Source organism: Penaeus chinensis, chromosome 12 (assembly GCF_019202785.1).
Source record: "Penaeus chinensis breed Huanghai No. 1 chromosome 12, ASM1920278v2, whole genome shotgun sequence".
Taxonomy (NCBI): Eukaryota; Metazoa; Arthropoda; class Malacostraca; order Decapoda; family Penaeidae; genus Penaeus; species Penaeus chinensis.
In genome coordinates this window covers 42,095,760-42,100,759 of record NC_061830.1, presented here as the reverse complement: position 1 = coordinate 42,100,759, position 5,000 = coordinate 42,095,760, and the positions used below count along the sequence as shown (strand labels likewise).

The following is a 5,000-nucleotide window of genomic DNA, read 5'->3' as shown; positions in this document are numbered from 1 at the left end:
CTCCATCCCCTCACCGCCATTCCCTTTTCTCTTTTCCTTCTCCCCATTCTCCTTTTTCCCTTCTTCCCCCCCTTCTCTCTCCTTATCCCCTCCCTTTTTCTCTCTTTCCTTCTCTGTTTCCCTTTTCCTTGTCTATTTTTCCCATTCCCCATCCCTTTTTCTTTTGCCCCCTCTTATCTCTTCCCAGTTCCCCATTCCCCTCCCCCAATCCTGTTCCTCTTTCCCCTCCGTCTTCCCTCTTTCGCATCTTCCCTCCCTCTTACCCATTCCCCATTTCTCTCCGGCTTCTCCAGATCCCCATCCTCCTCCATCATCCCAGTTCTCAATTTCCCTCTTCCCTTCTCTCTCCCATTCTCCTCTCCCCATTCCCCACCCTACTCTCCTCCATTCCACATTTCCCTCTTCCCCATTCACCCATTTCCCTCTCTCTTCTTTCTGCCCTTCTCCCCCATTCTCCATTCCCCTCTCCCCCATTCGCCCATTTCCCTCTTTCCCTCCCCATTCGCCCATTCGCATGAGCAAGAGTCCCAACGTGCGTCGCTAATTGTCGCTTTGGCAAGGATCGCGTAGGAAACACAGCCATTAAAATCCGGGAGCGCGTAGAAAACATGTTTTATGATCTCCACTCCAGTCCTGGTAAACGCCGCCCTTGCTATTGCTGCGCCCGGTAAGGTGGGCGCGGAATCTCGTATATCATGCTAAGTGGAAATTACATAGCCGTCTCATCCCCCATTTTTTTTTACGTCTCTTCTCCTCTTCTCTTATTCCTTCGTTCTTCTTCTACATTTTTTTCTCTTTCTCTTCTTCCTTCTTTCGTTCTGTTCTTTGTTCATTTTTGTTCTAGCTTTTTCCTTTCTTTTCTCCTCCATTTTTCTTTCCTCTCTTTCACTTTCCGTTTCTTTTATTTTCTCTTTTTCTATCTTCCTTTTTCCTCTGTTCTTCGTCATGTTCTCCTTTCTCTCCCATTCCCAGTCTTTTCCTCCCTCCTCTTTCATTCTCCATCCCCTTCACCCTCCCTTCTATTCTCCCTGTCCTCTTTGTCTCCGTCTTTTACACTACATCTGAAGAAAGGGAGAGGGATAAATGGAGGAAGTGGGGAATAAGTGGGGTTAGGGAAAGGAATGAGGGAGAGAAAGGAGAGATGAGGGAGGAGGAAGAGGGATTAGGATGGAGGGAGAAATGTGGGAGAGGAAGGAGGGTTTAGGAAGTGGAACTCTCTCTCTCTCTCTCTCTCTCTCTCTCTCTCTCTCTCTCTCTCTCTCTCTCTCTCTCTCTCTCTCTCTCTCTCTCTCTCTCTCTCTCTCTCCCTCTCTTTCTCTCTCAACATCCTCTCCTCCCTCCCTCCCTCCCTCCCTCCGTCCCTCTCTCTCTCTCTTTCTCTTTCTCTCTCTCTCTCTCTCTCTCTCTCTCTCTCTCTCTCTCTCTCTCTCTCTCTCTCTCTCTCTCTCTCTCTCTCTCTCTCTCCCTCTCTTTCTCTCTCAACATCCTCCCCTCCCTCCCTCCCTCCCTCCCTCCGTCCCTCTCTCTCTCTCTCTCTCTCTCTCTCTCTCTCTCTCTCTCTCTCTCTCTCTCTCTCTCTCTCTCTCTCTCTCTCTCTCTCTCTCTCTCTCTCCCTCTCTTTCTCTCTCAACATCCTCTCCTCCCTCCCTCCCTCCCTCCCTCCGTCCCTCTCTCTCTCTCTCTCTCTCTCTCTCTCTCTCTCTCTCTCTCTCTCTCTCTCTCTCTCTCTCAACCTCCCTCCCTCCCTCCCTCCCTCCCTCCGTCCCTCCGTCCCTCTCTCTTTCTCTTTCTCTCTCTCTCTCTCTCTCTCTCTCTCTCTCTCTCTCTCTCTCTCTCTCTCTCTCTCTCTCTCTCTCTCTCTCTCTCTCTCTCTCTCTCGCTCGCTCAACCTCCCTTCCTCTCTCTCTCTCTCTCTCTCTTTCTCTCTTTCTCTCTCAACCATCCTCCCTCCTTCTTCCTCTCTCTCTCTCTCTCGTTATCCCGAGGAAATACCAGATTCACCAACACTATAAATAATATACACTATAATATTTAACATAAATAAAAAAGAATAAATAAATGAAAAACAATACTAACAATAATAATGATAAGATGGATAAATATATGAAAACAATAATAGCAATAATAATGATAAAATCAATCAATAAATAAAACACAATAAAAACAATAATGATGATAAAATTAATAAATAGATAAAATGAACGAAAAGCGCCATATTCCCCTGCTCTCAGCCCCGTGTCTCCCCCTTGTACACCTGCCATTACAAGCACCCCCCCCCCCCCCCCCCCCCGGCACCAGCCATTCATCTCCACCATCAGCTCAAAATACGTAAACACAGCTTCCATGTCCAGGAGTTGAGATAAGCAGTCTCTTATCTCCCCCCCCCCCCCCCACCACCTCGGATTTCAGTTGTCCCTCACCCGCGGCAACTCCCCTTGGTTCATTAGTTATAATGTCTGTGCCATTAAAGGGTTAGTTTATCTTCCGGCATCTGCTATCTCGTTACCATACGGGTCTCCGCCACTGGTAATTATGTGCTATATCAACACACATAAGTGTCTCTATTAGAGTTATATTGTCGCTCTTTATAACTTAACTACAGTTGTATGTATGCAACCCCTTCCCCCTCCCCTTCCTACGTCAGGGCCCCCTTCCGCCTCCCCTTCCCCCTCTCCTATATAGGCATACCCTTTCCCTCTACCCCTGTCCTATCTTGCTATCTCTCTCCGCTTCCTCCTCCCTCTATCCTCTATCTCCATCCCCCTCCCTTTCCTCTTCCCTCTATCCTATAGTGCTATCCCCCCCATCCTCCCCCCCCCTCCCCCTATCCTCTATCTCCCCCTCTCCCCATTTGCCACATCAAGAGATCCTCGCCAACCACGGCGGCGGTCGAGAATTTGCGCCCTCCAGCCGGCGTTAAGATAATTACAGGCAATTAAAAGAAGTTAAATAGATTAGCAGGAGCCATGAAATCTTCGGAGCAAGAAGGGCAGTGCATAAAATTCCTTCTTTTTTTGGACCGGCAGTTGAACTGAACATTTGAAATACGCAAATGTGTCTTATGCCTAAACGGGTAAAGTCGTACAGGTTCTTAAAATTCTAAAGACACAAAATGAGCCACAGTTCAGTTTTTATCGGGACCTTTGGCAGAGAAATCTTCAGAAATATAGTAAACAATATTTCAAAAAAAAATAAACAGGAATCGAATTGCAACCCCTTTTTGACTCTGCTGAAACAAAATAAAAGAGGATTAAGAGAATCACTTGATCCTCTACATATAACTTTATAAACAAATTGTTCTCCAGTATTATGCAACTGCTGACATTGCCTCCCTATCATGCTCTTTATTCAGACGTATCAAGAGAAAGTACAGCGGGGAGAAATCCGGTTGATATAATAATTTTACGCACGTATAGGATTGATTATCATGCGAAATTTACAATCTCACGCGGCAGCTAAACATACATCTACGTGCCAACAAGAATAAAGACAACTATATTTCGATTATCAATCCTTATTTCGAGATGTAACGCGTAAATAAAGTGTTTATTTTGAAAATATATTGCTGTTATCATCTCGACATCAAAGCAGATGTCAGAACAAATCGAAAATATTCACAAAGACAAGTCACGTGGGTCGGGGTGATCTTAATGTGCTGTGTACCACTTTCTTGCCAAAGACATTTACAAAATATCCTCGTGAATAGTATGTTTGTTATATTTTGGTCTTGTCTAATAATATTCGCCTTTATACGGCTGCCGTAGTATATATCACATCTGTCTTTTATCTGAACCGCATTCACAATAAAAAAAAAAAATAATAATCATAATGATAATGATAATGATGATGATGATGTTGATGATAATAATAATACAAATAATAAAAAATATAATAATAATATAATTATTATTATTAATGATAATAATATTTTTACTGCCACCACTCCTACTACTGCTACTTCTCCTGCTAATGATAATGAAACAACTTCGACGTATATATACACACCTACATATGCACACACACACACACACACACACACACACACACACACACACACACACACACACACACACACATATATATATATATATATATATATATATATATATATATGTGTGTGTGTGTGTGTGTGTGTGTACATATACCTCCCCTTCGCCCGCCCACCCCGAGAGGGCACAGCAGCGCCTCCTCCGCCCGCGTGCTCAGCCGTGTTATTCGTCCGCCTCGTCTCACGGAGCGACCCGCCTTCCCCTCGAATCCCGCGGGTTATCGCTGCGCCGCATCTCCCAGGTTGCGGCGAGTGTGTCTGCGGCCACAGGAGAACAGGCAGAGCGAATCGGGAGGAGGAGAGAGATGCCCATTCGGGAGGCGCGAGCCACGAGGGAGCCACGAGGGAGCGAGGCCATCATGACTGCGAGACGAACGGGAGGGGTTGAAGGGTGTCCTTTTTTTATGTGGGGAGGGGGGAGGGAGAGGGGAGAGGGGAGAGGGGGAGGGGGTTAGTGGTCAGAGGGGTAGAGGTGGATTCCTGGGAGTTTGTAATACCAAAGTCGGGGTATACGATTGGGGAGGTCTTGAAGTCTCTGCAGTAAGCGTTTATATATACACGTGTTTTTAAGTACTGTAACGATAAGCGATGGAAAATTTTTAAAAACTACGCCCGTCATACAGAGAAAACTTTCGTTCCAATACGTAAAAATAATTCGTAGTTTAGTAAATAGTACAGAAACACTATTAAAAAAGTATATGTATACATGCACACACACACACACACACACACACACACACACACACACACACACATATATATATATATATATATATATACCTCTGATATCTAAATCAAACAACAAGACGTTTAATCCTCCCCCCCCCCCCTTTTTCTATCTCAATTTCCAACCAAACCCCGCATACTGAACGATAATACAAATCTAAAAGTACGTATAAACTTATCCCCCCCTGAACATACCCTTCCAAACTCTAACCGACGCGCCTCCTTG

The 5,000-nt window shown here is 45.2% G+C and overlaps 1 protein-coding gene across 1 annotated transcript in view; it reads left to right on the top strand.

The window, feature by feature from the left end:
- Positions 1-5,000, top strand: part of LOC125031304 (protein Wnt-1-like) — a 110,002-nt gene that overhangs the window by 45,905 nt on the left and 59,097 nt on the right. The gene's annotated exons all lie outside the window — the stretch shown is intronic.